Source organism: Ambystoma mexicanum, chromosome 5p (genome assembly GCF_040938575.1).
Source record: "Ambystoma mexicanum isolate Mex_15411 chromosome 5p, UKY_AmexF1_1, whole genome shotgun sequence".
Classification (NCBI taxonomy): Eukaryota; Metazoa; Chordata; class Amphibia; order Caudata; family Ambystomatidae; genus Ambystoma; species Ambystoma mexicanum.
Window position 1 is genome coordinate 259,961,977 of NC_090930.1, and position 19,016 is coordinate 259,980,992.

Below are 19,016 nucleotides of genomic sequence, written 5' to 3' on the forward strand. Positions count from 1 at the left end.
GGTGGATATTAATGGAGAGAATCCAAAGTGGCTCAGATGGTTCATGAGTCTGAAAGAACACAAAATGAGGCTTACTACAAGAAATGGAAAATAGCCAGTCACTTGGTCTAAAAATGCATTTATTCACAACCCGGGCTGGGGGTCTCAGTGCCCCATGATGCATGCGTACAGACACCGTGGCGGGAGAGAGCCCCGAACAACCACAATTACATACATATATAGTAGACAGAATCACATTTGAAACGCTTGACCAGCCCCCTCATGTGACAGGGTCCATAGGGTTCATGACCTTTCCACGTAGGTAATATTACTAAAGCAACAAGTCTGTATTTTACGCATCCTCCTTTTGTCAATTTACTGTCTGGGAGCAGGGCAAAACAGTGCGTTGGGGCATATTGTGTTCCCTGGCACAAGGTAACATTTGCTGTACAGCTTATCTGTATTGCTCTTGGAGCCTAAGGTCAGTCTGCTCTAAAGCCTGGGAATAGGGTTTTTCTTTATAGAGGAGCACGTAGCAGCTGCACAGTATTACAATTTATAGGACAGTGGAGGAAACATGGTTGAGACAGACGGGCACCTAATTTATAGATTAGAATTGCTTCTACAGACACTTCAAGGTTCTACAGTGTAAGACAAACAAAAAGCTCTGCAGAATGTGCATTCCTGTCTTGGAATTAACAGGGGTTCATGCCGCAGCCTTGCACCGTGTTCAGAGTGAGAAAGACAGAATGAGCAGGGATCTGAACTGAACATTGTATCCAAGATGGAGAATGAGACAAAATGGCACTGCGGCCACCATTAGTGTGGCAGTAAGTTCTTAACGTGATGCGAATGAACTTAGGCCAATATGCATACCTGTCAGACACTGAAACTAAATATATTTTCACAAGTCTGTAGGCCTTGAACTTCAAAAATGGGCCTAGGCCAGATCCCAAATTTAGCAATTCTGATGGGCTGTCCATCTGGGATAACCGACTTCAACAGAGTACCTATCTATCCATGAGTGGATTTGTTCCCTGTGTCCCTAGTCTGGGGAAAGGAGGGGGGGCGAGTTTTAGGAAGGATTTCTCTTTACTGCACCTTTCCTTTCATTTTAATGGGCCCCTAAACTTTGTGCTTTCAATTTTTTAATCTGACCTACTGTTTTTCAGTGCAGTGAAGCCTTAAGCTTCACTACACAGTCCTTTGCTCATCTGTTATATGGAAGCTGCCATGTCTGCCAGGCTGTCAGTACTGGGAAACATTGTTTCTCTTAGTTTTGATACTGATGTTACTACTTTGGTAAGTTTTGTATCACTTTTGTAACTTTTATCATTGTACAATGCATCTTACAATGCTGTACAATAGGGTACAATTTTGTTTTTACCTTAGACTAACACTCAGAGGATCTTTGGTTACTCTAGGTGTGCTTGTGGCAGCAGTGATTTTTTTTTAACCATTTTTGGGTGCTTTCATTTTAACCTTACTGTGTTTAACGCGTTTGGCTACTAACTGTTGCTAGTGACCAAACATGGCCATGCCACAAGGTCTTTCACTTGCCCTTTGGCCATTTTGTCTTTTACCTTCTCCCTGGCCTGTGAGGCCAGGAAAATCCTTACATGGACTTCCAGTGCCAGGGAAAGCAGATTCCTTTGGTGGGCTACTGGAGGGCTATGTGTGTTTGCTGGCAGGATGTGGGCTGGGACTGTCTTGACCACATCCACAAACTGGTTTCAGTGTGTCTGAGTAATATGCATGAGTGTTCCTGCCAGTGGTCAGATTAGACCACTACTGGAATATGTGTGGGGGCTAGTCCTACTATTAGCTAGTGGGAGTAGCTGCTCTTACCTGGCTATTGGGAAAGGGAGAGAACCCCTGCACTCACTCTGGAAAGATCCTGGAGAAACCTGAAGGAACTAAGACTTATCTGCAGCTTGAGACCTGTGAGGAGACTGGTGACCTCTCTGAAGGAGGCCTGGTGACCAACTTCTACAGCTGTCCTGGGAGAGCCCTGTCTTGTTGTTGATCTCCAGCACCCTGCAAGGGAGCTGCAACCCGTGGAGTGGAGAGAAAATCCATTCATGATGTTTGCTTGGTACCCTGCGAAGAAGAGCCTTTGGAAGTGCCCTGGGACCACCCTGTGGCTGACGAGCTCTGAGTTTGCCCTACCGTGCTGCTTAAGTCGCCATTCCGAGTTAAGGCCTGGAACTTGCGGAATCATCGGCTTGTCCTTCAAGACTTACTTCAGGAGTCCTAGCATTAATGGGACCCGAGATAAGAGGCAACGACTGACAACAAGTGAGTCCCTTTCCATTGCTGTGCTGCGGTGCCCGCAATCCAAAACATCTCATCTGAATCGAGTCCAGTCCTGAGAAGAGTCCTACATTGTGTTTTGCTGCATTCTTCCGCTGAGAACCCTTGCACCAGCCAAAGACACTGACTGGGGATCTGCTCGAACCTGCAGCCCCTGCAAATCAAAAGCTGAGGCTTATGGCCTGAAAAGCAACCTCCAACCTTCTTCCATCGACCTGTCAAGTCATGTACAGAATGAGAGTACACAGGTGAGTTACAGTGGTTCTTAACTTCCCCTAAACACCATTCAAACGTTTTGTAAAATTGTATAAACTTTTTTAACACTTTGTATTTGCATTGCTTGGTTGTGCAAGCCTCCAGAAGAAGGGGACACTTTAGTTGACTAGTATAACTTGTCCTCTATCCCTTGGAATCGTTAACTGGACTCCTGAGACCCTACCTTTATTTTTTCCAGCATTACAAACTGTGACGTAACGTTTCCTGAACTTTTGGGCATAAGACCTCAGACAACTTAAGTTAGGACATTTGAAGCTAGGGTTTAATTCTCTGTGGACCTGTAGTGCGTAAACTAATCTGTACTTTCTTGTACAGGTGTTTGATCTGCATTATGCCATACTCTAGTGACTGCATATATGTATCCTATTTTTAGTGTTGTGTAATACATCTACCAATTCTTTTTCATAGTGTTGTTTAGCCATGAATAAATAACTGTATTTGTATACATATTTTCTAAGTGTAATTTGTGACTCCCATTGTGTGTACACATTGTGGACCCTTTACAAGCTCACCACTTAAATAAACCAAATAAATGGCACTGCAATGGGAACAACACTCACCACAAGCCTTGTGCAATTGTCTATATGGCAGGTTTTGAGGAGAAATTCATCTATGCAATGTTGAATCCGTTTGGAGCCAACATCCATCATTTGAGGCACTTCATCGATGACATAGGGCCTCATTACAACCCTGGCGTTTTACGGCGCATTTAAACCCTTAACGCCCGATTCACACTTTAACGCCTGCTTTTTGCAGGCGTTAAAGTCCAACCCGCTAAGGGACCTTGGTGCTAATTACAGCACGTAATTTACGGTGCTCTAATTAGCGCCTTTCCCATTCCCATTGAGCCCTATGGGCCAAAAATGGGAATGGGGAAGGGGCCATGGTGAATGGGGATTTACCACCCCACCAACCTTGGAATGGGGCGGTAAATCCGCCATCTACCATGGCGGAATCCGGCATGGACCATAGTGCTAATAGCACCATGGTCCAACGCCAGGGTTGTAATGAGGCCCATAATCTTCATATGGAAAGGTAGCGGGCAGTGGGTCAATGAGCAAGATCCTCATATCAAATTTACAATTAACTGCAATACAAAGGAGATCCACTTCCTGGATTTGAATATCTTCCATCAAGAGGGAACTTTACAATGCACCCTTTTCAGAAAAGGAACAGACAGAAACACCCTGCTACAATACAATAGCTTCCACCCACTCCCTCTGAAAGAACATTTACAGTATGGCCAATATTTGAGGGTAAGTAGAAACTCCTCCTCTCAATGATTTTCAAACTCATGCAGCCATACTCACTCAGAGATTAAAGAGCAGGGGCTACCCCAAAAAACAAATGAATCACTCAGAGAAGAGAGCAAGATTTACACCACTGGAAAAAACTCTTACAACCAAGACGAGAGACTGAGAAAATGAAAACCTTAAAATTAGGTGTGCAACTACATATATCCAAAGCACACCCATATTAAGAGCACTAGTAAAGAAATATGACCCCTTGTTAGGTTGGCACTACCAGACGAACGACTGCCGAAAATGGCATTGAAAAGATCAAAGAATCTTAAAGAATACCTAACACATGCCCAATTCCAGAAAAGGAAAGCAAAAAGCACATTGTGGAACTTAAGACAGCTAACAGGGCATCACCCATGTGGCAACTGCACAATATGCAGATGTACGAGGAAAATCCCATCCTCCACAATGGAAGGCCACCAATGGGAACACCATCTATTTCATACAATACCCCATGCCAAAAAGTATGTGGGACAGACCAGTAGGCCGACCAACAAGAGGATCAGGGAACACCGCTAGCGAATTTGCTGTGGAATACAGTCAGCGCCATTGGTTGAACACTACATCTCACACCTATACTCAGCGGATGATATGTTGTGGTGGATCATTGATACAGTGAAAGACTCATCAAATACAAACAGGGCGCTCCTTTACAAGGAAGTGTGGCAGATCCACAAATTAGGGACACACATTACTGGACTCCATGAGGAACTTCTCTCTCCATAAAGAGGCTGGATGATAAATGAACCCAACCCTGGGTCTCCAAAACAAGAGTGTGCTGCTCGGGAATGCTGCTAAGGACATGCAGGTCTACCCTGGGGACTTGAAGTAGCACACCCTACAACCAACAATCAGTGCATAACCCCACATCCAGCCATATTAACTACAAGGCATTTGAACACAGGGTTATGTACATATGGAAGGAGACGTAGTTATGCAAACACACAAGTGTGTCCTCTGCAGAGGTGAAAGTGGGGGAGGCTTTGGCGCAAACCTGCTGAGCCTCGGATTTACCAGTGCATTCTGTGGCATCAATGACTTCTGATTTGTATCCTTTTGCCCATGGCGTCCCACAAGGATCGGTTTTAGGGGCTTTCCTTTTCTCTCTCTACACTTCTCCTCTTGCAAACATAATTTCTTTCTTTGGTCTTTCGCACCACTTCTATGCTGATGATACTCAGCTCTTCCTATCCCTGTCCTCTTTTTCTTCTAATATTCACACCCAGCTTCCTGCATGCTTAATAGCCATCAAATCATGGATGGTTACCCATTAGCTTACTCTTAACACTGCAAAAACAGAAATATTCTTTTCCCTTTCGCAACTATCCCTCCTCTGATTCCGATTTCATTTCCTCCATCTCAGCTCTTTTTTGTGCAGACTGTTTGCAACTTGGGGCTTTATTTTGACTCTGCCTTATCCTTTAAACACCATATTTCTATCTCTTCTCGAGCTTGTCCATATCAATTATTCAACATCAAAAAGGTTTGCTCTTTTCTAACTTTTGACTCAACTAAACTACTCATAACTTCTCTTATCTTTTGATGCCTCTTTTATTGCTGTACCACGCTGTTTGGTCTTCCTGTATCTCAACCTTTTCCTCTAAAATCAATTTTTTATGCTGCAATTAGGGTACTCTTTTTCCTGACCCCACGTGATGCTATATCTCTTTCTCTTCACAACTTGGGTTGGCTTCCTTTTCACGCACAACCCAAGTTCAATTTTCTTTCTTTAACTTTCAAATCTCTCTACGGTCTAACTCCTGACTATTTCACTCACTATTCTCATTCTACTTTCCTGCTTGTTCTCTTCTAATACTCAGTTCCGACTGATAGTTCCAGCTCCCCCCCACCGTGCACAATCACGGCTTTGTACATTTGCACATCTTGCTCCTTTACACTGGAATCTTCTTCCTCTTTCCATCCGTTTTATGACTTCCTATTCCCTATTCCGCAAACCATTGGAATTACATCTCTCCCAGCAAAACTGATTTTGTGCGTACTCTGTCAAATCTCATGTCGGATTGTACCGTTTTATAATGTTGCTATTTAAAGTACATTGGATTAAAGTGCTATATAAATACTAAATAAATACAAATGTGTCTAGCCAATTTCACCGTTGAATTACACATACAACAAAGTTGGTCACCTCATTCCAAATCGATCCACGCCCCTGTATTCTCGTAGACCTGTAGGGTTTTGAGGCATAGAGAGGTAATGAAATGTACCAATTTTGGCGAGTAGCTTTTTATCTGATAGCCGCAAGGTTTATTTACATTAATGCCCTTTGTGGAGTACATATTATATGATCCTTCGACTTACTTCCAAAGTCCAAGGCATATACTTCACCTAGTGAATCTGTTAGTCCCCCATTCCAATCATCACACAGTGATTTAATACACGTTTTTGGATATTAGCAAACCAGACACTGTGGCAGCAATTTAACACATGGACATAATTATAATTGAGGGTCTGACCTTTACACTAAAGTGAATGGTGCTCCACCACTTGCTAACATCCAAATGCCAGAGGAAATATAAGGATGGCAATCCCAATTCTAAGCACATGGATTCCACGGCAACTGATTTTGATTGGTCCAGCCTTGATCTCAATATTTTTCCCTCCAGTTTAGACAGCCATAGAACTGATCCCAGGGGCAATGTCTCCAATGCTTATAGAATCCCACGCACTACAGAAGATTTGTATGCACTAGGTTTAGCCTCCATAGAACACCCCCCGCCTGTCTATCGCATTTTTTAAAGACAGACATTTAGTCCATGCTGAGGCGATGAGCGCCCTCGCTTGATGTTTACTTTTAAGGTTGTGTGCTATGTGAATACCTAAATATTTGTAGGAATCGACCTGTTTTAAAATGTGTCAACCCAATCGCCACGTAAACCTCTAGCCCCAATAGGCTTGGCATGACCTTTGTTTTCCCTGTATTTACTTGTAGGCCGTTTGACACTGCTTCCTTTGATAAGGTGTTGAGGGAGCACTGAAGTCCCATGGGGGTACGTTTGAATATAACAGTATCATCCACATATGTGACAATAGTTATCTTTTTACCCCCAAGGGACGGTGGATAATTGCATACTGCTTCAAGAATTTGGGTAAAATCTGCCACATAAAGATTATATAAAATGGAGCAAGTACACAGCCCTGCTTGACGCCAATATTAGTGTAAAATGGTCTTGTGAGGGAACCATCCTGTGCTAACCTGACTCTCACTACAGTATCCTCATGCAACTTTCTAATAAAGTAGAAGACTGATTCATTCAAGCCCCAGCCTGACAATGTATCCCAAAGTCTACCTCTATCTACTGAATCAAAGGCTGAGGAGTAATCCACAAAGCACACATAGAGACTGGTGCCGAGATTTTGCAACACGTCAGATATCAAAATAAGGAGCAGCCACATGTCATGTACTATACCCTGTCCTGAAGCCCATCTGCGTAGGGTTCAATATTTGTTTTGCACATTCTCATGTGGGAAGTAATTCCAACAACAATCGGGGAAAAGTGTCCTGCTTGGCTAATATACGGTAGTTATCCGGGTCCCTTCATGAGCCCTTCTTGTATACTAAAATCAGAATTGACTTGTGATTTAAAATGCTGCTTTTGACAGGCAGGCCTTTTTCACATGGCCCTTCATTTCCGTTGATTTGGTGTCTTTGATTAATGCCCAAATGGCGTAGTCTTGCAGGGCAGCAGAGGAGATTGATCAAAGATGAGGGAGTCCCTGCAAGCCCTCCTTGAGACAAAGGAGGCCCACCTGCAAGAGGCAGGTTTTGAGGGAGAATTGACCTTGGTACATGCTTTGTCGGAAATGTCAATGAACTAGCTGACTCATGTACATAGTTCTGTAGTAGTTGGTTTCTTTTTATTCCATTTATCTTGTTTTATATGACCTTGTTGATGATCCATATTTGTAAATGGTTTATAATTAATACATAACAAGTGTATTATTCCATTCAACAGTGTGCCATCTCTTTGTGCCGTGTGCAGCTTGTCTTGGCCTGCTGTTGTAGTGTGCTTTTGTGCTTCTTTGGGCATTTGCACCACTTGTTATCACATGATCTCATACTAAGTACATTTTTTTACATTTATTTTTTATTGCAGTTAGTTTAAACATAAACTTTTTTAGCAACTTCTGTATCCTGTTTAACAGAGTTAAAATATCCATAGAGATTCAAACTGAAAAGTACTCCATGAAAACGCGGAGGCCGCCTCATGTCACTATTACTCAAGTCTAGCGGCCAAACAATTATTAAAACATGTCACCACTGATATTATCAAGCTGGTTTGGGTTCAATTCAGTACGATTCTCCACCATACTTCTGGGATCATGGCTCTATATTTTACCAGATAGTTCTCAAAATAATGTGATCTTTCCTGTGTTAGAGCTGTGCAGGTTGTGTACAGATGGGCAAGAGTTTCCTGTGCATCAGCTTTCCCACAGAATCTGCAGGCTATCGCTGTTTTTTTTCTTCGATTTTGACAGAATTCTTAAGGAAGTCACTTCCTTGGTTTTACAGAGATTAAGTCAGATCTGCATAAACTGTGCTCTTATAGCCAGGTCCAGGCATTTTTTTAGATAAAGCAGGGGCTCTCCATATCTTCTTAGTTCTTCTGCCACAGACTTGTGCAGTTTATATTTACTGATGTCCTTCAAGGTGCTGATCCAGTCCATTCCCCACAGAGTTCTCTTTACCTTTTCTGGATTACTTTGCAGATCCTCTATTGTGCTCGTCAGTGATCAAAGTAAACTTCAGCAGTTATTTCCCAGGTCGTTAGTGTGGGGTTCTCATTCCTTTCCAATTCCTTTTTAATCCAGGTAAGCATCGCTGGAACGTTTTCCTGTATGCATTTGCCAAATAGGCACAGTGCTTTCCATTGTGTTGTTGCGTTCATAGATATCAGGCCCATTTCCTTACTTCGGAGAGCTATTGGGAGGGCTCTCAGCATATTAAGCACTCTCTTCCAATAAAAGCCTTCTAGGGTTTCTCAACAACAACTAAGTATGTCCTATGGCTGTCATGTGGTTTTATGACACACTCTGTGGCTCAAAGTGGTTATAGGCTTTCCTTGGGCCTGATTCATGGAAATGTTTTATAATGGTGCAATTCCATAGGGAAACGTTCCATGCATCAGGCCCAAATATGCCCCAGTTTTCGTGTCTCCCTAAATAAAAACGTGCCCCGTTTTTCGTGTCTCCCTAAATAAAAACTCGTAGGATCTCCCTAAACCAAAACTTGCCCTAGTTTTCATGTCTCCCTAAATCAAAACGTGCCCCAGTTTTCATGACACCCTAAAACAAAACGTGCCCCGTTTTTCGTGTCTCCCTCAACCAAAATTGACCCGGGTTTGTGTGTCTTCCTAAACCAACACTTGTTTTAATTGCTGGATGATAGCTAAGATAGATTTTGGAAGGAAGATTATTTGGCTCCCAACCCAGGAGGGAAATTCAGCATAACTTTGTTAGATCCCCCTGAACTATTCTCACTTTGGTCTTAAGCTTGCCCATCTTCTACTTATAGGCTGCTATTTCCCATTTTAGAATAGCAGCTGGGCACCTATTTTCATTTTAAGTAGATGCCCAATGACTTCTTCGGGTACGAGTGAGGAAGCCTTACCGCAACACTCCAAATGAGGCCCATAGTGTAGTAACACACAAATCATGTGCATTCCATACGAGAGGGGCAGTGTGTTAGGAAAGATTTCTCTTTACAGCACTTTTCCTTCCATTTCCATGGACCCCCAAAACATGTTGCTTTTATTTTGGATTCTGACCTGCTCGTTTTTCTGTGCAGCAAAGCCTTAAGCTTCACTATACTGGTTTTGCTCATTTTGTCATGGGGAAACTGACATGTCCTTCAGGGTGTCAGTTCTGGGAAACGTTGTTTCCTTTAGTCGTGTTACTTTGTTACTACTTTTGGTAACTTGTCAATTTGGCAACTTTCTATCATTTTACAATGCATTTTATAATGCAGTACAATGGGGTACAATGTTTGTTTTGCCTTAGACTAACACTCAGAGGATTTTTGGTTACTATAGGTGTGCTAAATGGACAAGCGGTTAGCAGCAGTTACTTTTTTCTATTTTCTGGTGTATTTAATTTCAGCCTTACTCTGTTTACTGTAAGAGGATTCAATTCAACACTACAGCTAAGTCAACGCCTAGTCTATAATACTGAATGAAAACCCTTATTGATATATCTTTATGTCCAGTTCATGCGTTCTGGATGACTACCCCTATATAACACCCCTCTCTTGGAATCCCCCTGACCCCACTGAGCCAAGAAGTAGTTCTGTTTTGCAAGTTAAAAGGTTTATTTGATAATTTAAACAAGAGATGTATATATCACACCTTATAATAAATTAATAATTGAATAGCACACTTAATCTGATATGATAAAGATTAACAACGGAGAATCTGGCACTAACACGCTTCTCTATAATCAATAAGGAGTTGACATGAAATGGATAAGGTAGCACACAGGTGAATAGGAACAAAAGAAGAAGGTGGTACAAAATGCTTTATAGAGTTCAAATGGATGCAAGGTTGAATGAATGAAATGCAGTATAGAAATACTCAATATGATTTCAACAAAACAATGTAATCACTTTTCTCTGGCAATGCCCTCCCCCCCTTGATGCAAGGCAAGGAAATGGAAGGAAAACACACAGTTCTCAGAAATGCAATCAAATGTGATTCAGTTCACCCCAGCAAGCTTAGACTACAGAAGTTTGAAAACACAGGCCCAAATTGCTTTGATATGTGCTGGCAATGAATTAAAAAATATGCTAAAATGCTTTTAATTCCCTTTCAGAGGTTCAGGGTGAGTGGTATCTAGTTAATATTAGTCCCGGCTCACACTAGCAATGATGCAGGGATAGTTAGCAGCTTAAACGAATTTCTGGCAAATGGAAGGCAAGCAGCAGCCGATTTTTTACACGTGAAGAAATTTGCAAATTGCGGTAAAATTCGCGGATGCGTGTTCCGCGATTGTGGTAAAACTATAGGGGGTAGGAATGCGGTTCTAGGTTCGTAGGAAAGCCAGGATTCTAAGCTTTCAGATGAAAGTTATTGAATTATGGTATCATTTATAAAATTTTCACATGTCCGCACCATGAGTTATTCATCTTTTTCTAAACAATATTCTGGCTACAAAGGGGTGTGGTTTCCCAGGTCACATGGTGGAAATACTGGTTTATCCAGTTCTGCCAAGCCAGCTTGCTCTCACAGGCAGTGCCCCTCCCAGCTTCTGCCAAGAGGAAGCTACATTTTACGACCGCTGTAATAAAACCTTTGCCTGAGTCAAGACAGGCTTTGTTCAGAGCTCCTGTATTCTGTGGGGCTACCCTTAATTCGATTATCAGAGAGATGGCATATCCTTAGTGTGGCCAGCAAAAGGCAGATATAGGCCTGGGAACACAGTTGTGACTCAAGTTTCACTCCTGATGGGGGTAGTTGCCAGGCAGAATTCAGTTCCTTAAGCCAGGTTTCAGATAAAATGTCACTTTTTGTTCCCCAGTTTCTGCATTCAAATAAAACTAAACATTTTCACATATGCAGCTAGAAGGCTGATTCTAAGTGCAAAACTATGGCATTTCAACAGTTACAAAAGCATGTGACACCAAACATAGGTCACTCATTTAATCTAAACATTTCGATTTTAGTGTCTTTAAATCCAGTGCAACTTAAACTGCTGACTCCATAGCAGTTTTGTTATAAGCATTGTTTTGGGCTCTTCATTTCCCAGATTTTGTAAGCACACAAAACTCCATTCTGCCAAATGTCTGCTGGTGTTCAGTGAATATTTTGCACATGTTTCAATGTTTGAAAATAGGCATTTTGAGCCTGCCTTCAGAGAAACACAGGGTGGTTTTAAAACGCCGGCTTTTGGATAGTGGTGAGTACTGGTACTGCACCCCTTTTTGGGATTTAAGAAAATGAATTCCCAACAGTTATGGGTTTGCTTTTGGCAATCAGCATTGCCACTCCCAATGGTTTCAGACTACTGTGTGGGTAGTCCAATGGTGGTTTTGGGCAGTGTCCTTCTGTGCCCATAACATCGGCAAAAATGGGTGGCAGCCTATTCTTCCTGCATTTCCCTGTACATTTTCTGGGAAAGTACTGCACAGTTTTGAGGTAGGGCTCGGATGACTGGGTAAATACATCCCACAAGCCCCCCTCTTGCGATGGCCATTCTATTTCACGAATGGGACTCGCAAGACCTGGGATGTTTCCTCATCTTCTTCCAATAGATGGCACAGTTCAGCATCTTTTCCTCCATCCGGTACTGATCGATCGGTTCTCCTCGCCGGTCCTGATGGGAATATTGGGCGGTACCCCGGGCCCATTGGATCTTCGTTCCTGGTCTCCGGATCGCCCTCCTTGGCCCGTCTCCAGGTTTTCTTTCTCCTAGGACGACAAAGGAAGAGCGGCAATACCTACTCATAGACGTTTTTCCACCACTGTTGAGATAGTGGGGCAGCATATGCATTTCATCATAACGAAACATTACATTCTTTTTTGAAAAAAAAAAAAACAGTATAACTAAGAGACAGTTTCATGCAAATCACAATATTTTAGAGACTAGATGTGGTATGTTTTATGATTGGAACTGAATTAGTCTGAGACAGTACCCGCTAGGATTCCAGAGGATTCCTCCAGTTATTGCAGAGCGTGCCTGGGATGGCAACACTTCAACTGGTTTATGTGTACCCACTTGTCTTCCCCCGCTGCCAAAGGACCTTTGGGGATGTGGATTTTGTAGGCCACAGGGGAGATCTTGTCGATGATCTCCAAGGGTCCTTTCCATGTAGGCAAAAATTTGCGCTGCTTGGCCTGGTTCCTTTGGAAGTTGTATAGATAGACCCGGTCTCCCACCTGATATTCCTTCCTGGAAGTTTTCAGGTCATAATGGGTCTTCATGCTATCAGCCGATCTTTCTAGATTCCGCTGAGCATAAGCAAAAGCATGTTGAAGGTGTTTCCTTAAATTCTCCACATACTCATGAGTAGTCTGCTCTTGGGTCCTGTAGAGCAAATGCTGAGGAAGCACCATCTTGCGTCCAGTCATCAACTCAAATGGTGACATTTTGGTTGCAGATGAAGGGGTAGATCTGATGGCCATTAGGACCAGAGGTAATCGGATATCCCAACTTGGCCCAGAATCTGCCACAAACTTCTTTAATATGCTCACAATTGTCCGGTTATATCTCTCTACTGCCCCAGAAAAAGCTGGTCTATAAGCAATATGCAGCTTTCTCTTGACCCCCAGTATCTCCCACATCTTTGTCATTACTTCACTGGTGAAGTGGCTACCTCTGTCTGACTCAATCCTTTGAGGTAGACCAAAACGGGAAAAGATGTGGTTAATCATCAAGGCAGCTGCAGTTTCTGCCTTGCAATTTGGGGCTGGGAGACATTCCACCCACTTGGTAAACAAGCATGTCACAGTCAACATGTACTTATTCCCCCTAGCCGAGCGAATCACAGGGCCTACAAAGTCGATTTGTAAATCTGACCATGGCAGTGTCATCCCCCTCTTTTGGAGAGGCGCACGGTGCGTGAGGGAGGATGGCTGAAATTGTGCACACACAAGACACCCCTTCAAGTATTGGTCGAGGTCCTGCCCCATGTGTGGCCAGTATGCAACCTCTCTTAAGATTTCCAATGTTGTGTGAAACCCCCTATGACCGGCAGTAGCCGCATCATGGGCGTGACTTAACATCAGGCTTCGGAATGAGGTAGGAACCACCCACTGGTCATGGCCAGCTTTGGATTTCCTTACCAACAAACCGTCTTGGATCCGGAACATTTTTGGACATTTCATCAACACACTTAGGTCCTCTTTCCCAATGTAATCGGTATCCGTCAGGGGAAAGTTCTCAGGGTCCTCAAGGTGTTGGTAAAATTTACCAATTATTGGATCCCCCTTCTGAGCGGTAATCAAATCAGCATCAGGGGTCTCCTTACTCCATTGTGCAATTGAAAGGTCGTTGTGAGCATTTGTCTGGGACCTAGTGATAGCAGTGACCTGGATTTCCCCCAACAGGGACTCAATCTCAATTAGATCCCCTTGGATGGCCCCGGTTTTGGCCAGCTGATCAGCTAAGTCATTTCCAGTTTTGTCTGGTCCCTCTACTTTGGAATGACCCTTGATCTTTTTCCAATAGATGGTCATCTCATTCGAGGTGACCAGATCATCAATGTTTTGGATCAACTTCCCATGTTTCAAGGGTTTGTTGTTAGCACATAACATGCCTCTGGTTTTCCAATTAACCAGGTGCTCCACGAACCCGTTCCGTACATAATCCGAATCTGTGATTATGACCAGTTCGTGGAGTTGATGCTGGACAGCAGTGAGGATGGCCTGATGCACAGCCATCAATTCTGCCACCTGACTACTTCGGGGACCAATTTTGTATCCAGCGGAGGGTTCTGGGGACTCATTCACCCATGCATTCCCTACGCCGGCCACCAGTTCTTTCTCCCCGTTGGTGTCAACATGGTAAGAGCATCCATCCACATACACAGTGGGCATTCCCTCACACTTGTCTTCTTCAAAGACTTTGTGGGGGGAATTAAGGTATGCCTCCATGTTGTCCTTTATTTTTAGACTTTCGTCCTCGAGACAGTTTTCTCTGGCACAATCATGCAAGTCAGCCAGACCTTGCGCGAGGGGACTCTTCTTGTTTTGGCCATATCGGACCTCCACAAGAAAGCCTTGCATTGACAGAATCCAGGAAGTAATTCGGGAATTACTCACATTTCCGGCCCGGATTCTGTCACTTTGGAGATATTGCAGAGGCTGGTGTGGAGTCTCCACTATGATGTGTTCCCCCTAGATAAACGGGCGGTAATTCTTCAATGCCCACACCGTTGCCAGGATTGCCTTCTCACAATCGTTGAATTTTTCCTCCACAGAGGATTAAGTTTTGCTCGCATAGGAGATTACTTTATTGACCTTGTCATGCTGTTGGTATAATACGGCCGTCAAGCACGTATTAGAAAACCCTGTCTCCAGGAAGAACTCCTTGTTTCTGACAGGGTAAGTTAGGCAAGGCGCTTGTGAGAGGCTTCTCTTGAGTTGTCTTACTGCCTCGGATTGTTCTGGACCCCATTCCCACTTGACCCCCCCTTTTAGGAGATGAATCAGGGGTCTGGTGATCTCTGCGTAGCCCTCAATGAACTTTCTGCTGTAATTAGTCAGTCCAAGGAGGCTCCTTAGTTCCCGCAGAGTTGTGGGGTCTTTCAGTTTCTGAAGTGCTTCCACTTTCTTTTCCTGGGGACAGAGGCCCTGAGGAGTAATCTCATGCCCCAAGAAATTAACACGGGTTCTACACCACTGTGCTTTCTGAAAGGAAAGTTTTGCTCCGGCGGCCCTCAACTGTGTCAGAACATAACAGATCTCCGCTATGTGTTCCTCCACAGATGAACTTTTGATGAGGACATCATCTACATAAGCCAGGTTACCCCTCGCACCCAGGTCGGGCATGGCCTTATGTAGGAAAATGTTGAATTCATTGCCGGAGTTGAGGTATCCAAAGGGAGTCCGGGTCCATGTGTACTGCTGGCCCCCAAAGGTAAAAGCCAGTTTGTATTGGTCCTCCCTGCTGACAGGCACGGTCCAGTATCCATTGGTCAGGTCTATTGCAGTGAATACCTGTGACCCCTGAATCTGGGCCAGCCCTTGGTCAATGTAGGGCAGAGGCCATCGGGAAGTATGGACCCGTTTGTTGAGCTCCCTAAGGTCGGCGCAGAGTCTCCACTGGCCGTTTGGCTTCAATATTCCCAGCACCGGATTATTGAAGGTGCTGTGGACGGGACGGATTATTCCCCGGGACTCAAGGTTCTTAATTATTTCGGTAAGGGACTCCATTGATGCGAGAGGCAAGCGATATTGCTTCACAAACACAGGAGTCATGCCAGGGTCCGTGGGGATTGTTGTTGTGTGGATGTCAGTGCGACCACAGTCATATGAGTCTACCGCAAAGAGATCTTGGAAATCCAAGAAAACTTGTTTCAACTTTTGCTTTTGTTCCAGAGTCACACAGGCATCAGCTAGGTTGACTCTCTCTTCCACCATCTGCCTGAAGCCTGGAAAGACTTCTGGTTTGGCTATCTCCGCGGCCTCCTCCAGCTGGGTGGAGAAGTCCCTGGTCAGAGTGCTGATTTGGACCGGAGGCTTCAGGTGGGCAAGGCAGCCTTCATGAACCTGGAAAATGACCTCATCCCTCCTGAATTCACAAGTCACATCTTCCTTACCATAAGGGCAGGAAGTGTACACCAGGAAGTTCCCCCCATGCCGGGTAAAAATCCTGTCTGGTGTTGTATTGTCCTCACTGTCACTGTCAAAACAGTCCTTGGGGATTGGTCCTAACAGTTTATTTCTAAGATCAATGGAGAAATGTCGGTCATCAACCGCCATTCCAATAATGGTGCCTGCGGCTAGAGTAATACTCTTTAAGTCGCTGTTATCCACCTCTATTGGAATGGTGTCATGTTCTATGTTGACTAATGGAGTTGGGTTTACCCCCAACCCTTGCTGTTGGAGAGAAGCATTTAGATGTATGTAAGCATCAGGGTTTTTCAACTCTTGTCCCCTTTTAACTTTCACTTCCAGGGAGAATTGTCGGGTCCTTTCTGGGATGGTGACTTCCTCTTTAACCTGAATTTCAACTGCATAAGGTAGCAATTGAGCTGACCTAAATGCTTTTTCTGGATCATCAAAGCCCATGGGATTATCCGCTAATCGGGACCAAGCTTTGAAGTTTATTAGGTCCAAACTAATGGCAAAGCGATTGAGAATGTCACTGCCTAAGTAAAAGGCGGCAGGGACGTCTCGCACGACCCAACAATTGTGGACTATGCTCTTGTTGCCAATGGAGATTTTGAGCATACACCTGCTTGGCAGGAGATGTTTTGAATTGGGTGCTTCCAGGTCCATTTCCCACTTGTCTATCAGTTTGAAGGTGGGAATGGCTGGATCTTTTGGGAGTTGGCGAAACATGGCTTCGCTGATGAAGCTCTTACCATTGTTCACGCACACTCGAGCGAGAACAGAGTCCTTCCCATCATTTAACTGAACAGGGATGAACAACTGCTCTCCAATTTGCTGAATATCAGCCAGGCTTTGAGCTGATTTCACATCTTTCTGGACTATAGGAGTGGGAGTTTCAGATTGTGGATTGGTATAGAATTTCAGAGTGTTTCCTTCCAGCGTGGAATACCACCTTAAACTGGAAGGAAGGTTGATTTTCAGAAATAGAGAGGACCCCCCATCACCAGTCTGTTGTCCTACTGCTATTACTGTCACGTCTGGAATCTGGTTGTTCTGGAAGTGAAATTCTACTTGGTCAGATTTTTGTTCAACCATGTGGCAGGTGCCGTTTAAACTAACATGGTTAACACTCTGTTTTAATTTTATTGGTCGGCTAGTCTGGGTCCAGAGGACCTTGTTTACGCAATCTATTAGGGGTGACAACCTTCTCAGGAGGTCATTCCCTAGTAAACAAGGGGTGCCCTCTGGGGTCACAACTATGACCGGGTGTTTCAACTTATGTCGCCCAATTTTAATGTCCAAGTCTGCCGTCCCCTCAACGGGAATTTCCTTCCCGTCAAAGTTCTGGAGTTGTCCAGGAAGAGAGGTGAGAGGAATTTGGTAATTCTCTCCCCTTCCTGCATTCAGTTTGTCAAAGGCCCTTCTGGACAGAAGGGTAGCTTGAGATCCAGTGTCCACCAGTGCCGAGATTGTACCCTGCCCCTGTACTTGTACCGGGGCATAATATCTTCCCTCCTTCTCCTCAAGGGGGCACAGATAATGTACATTTTTGGACAACTGGTGGGCTAACTTTCTGGTTTTGGACATTGCTAGCGAAGAGATTTGGGCAGAATTCTGTGGAGAGTCTTGGGAATCTGAAAGAAAAATTTGGCAACTGGAGATCAGAGCCATTGTGGGTTCCCCTGGTTCCAGTTCTGGGCCGCCCCCCCCTTTTTGGAGGCAGTCCCCAGTCTGGGTTTGAACCCAGGGATTTTCTTGCTGTTGGTTCTGGGATGAGATGGTGGGCGGCGGTAGCTCAGTCTCCACATCTCCCCAGTCTGGATTTGCATTCCTAGGGACCCATTTTTCTTTGGGAGGAGTTCCCCCCTCTCTGAAGGAGAAGATCCTTTTCCCAGGATCCTCTGAGGATCCCTATCCCTCAAATTGGAAGACCTGTACCTCCTCCTCAAACTGAGTCTGTTTGGGTCTTTTGTTTCTCTTACCCCCCTCTGCTCCTTAGGAGGCAGACTTTCAGGGGCAAGAGATTTTGTTTCCGGTTCCTGGGTTTCCAGGGGCTGTTTACAAGTGAGGAAGGAAGCTTCCTCCAAGGCTTTACACCCCCCTTCCCTTTGTGCCTCCTCCCTGGGAACCGGTGAGTTATCGGGGTGCTGCCCCCGTCATTGTTCTGGAGCACCAGGTCCAGAGTTGGGTGCGTTCTGCGCCGGCACGCCCATCTGAGGGTTCTGCTGAGCCCTCAGTATGTGACCCAGATCCCGCGCCATGTTTTGAACCTGGCGCTCTAACTGGGAAACCCGCTCAGGCTGATACGGGGCCCTGTTTTCTCCCCTGGGCTGATCCCGGGAAGGGTAGCTGTCCCTCCTCTGGTAATACCCCGGGTTGGGAAGATTTGGGTACCCCTCCACCCTTGGCCTCCCCTCTCCCGGATTTAGTGGTCTGGGCTCAGGGAATTGGGGAAAGAAGGATGGATGGTTTTGGGGCTGAAAGTCGGGTGGATATCTGGGGAAAAAGTTCTGCCCAGGGTTTGGTAAATTTCTGCCCTCCTGTGGGAAGTTTGGAGGGAAGTTCCCTGGGTTAGGTGCTTGGCTGGATCCCCCCCCTTGGGCTGGAGGAGTCCACACATAACCCAGGATGGGTCGATTTCCCTTGTAACGGGGACTTACATAATCAGGAGAGCGAGGGACCCCATTTGTGGGGCTGCCTCCTTGGCTCCCTGTCTGTGACTGACCCGAGGACCTCCTGGGCCTAGCATTATTAGGTGCAGGTAGGTTTTTAGGCCCCCCCATCTCCAAATCCAAAACGGGGGTGACCTTTACCTCTGCCACCTTGGCAGCAGCAGGGGTGCTGTTGGCTTTGGGGTTTT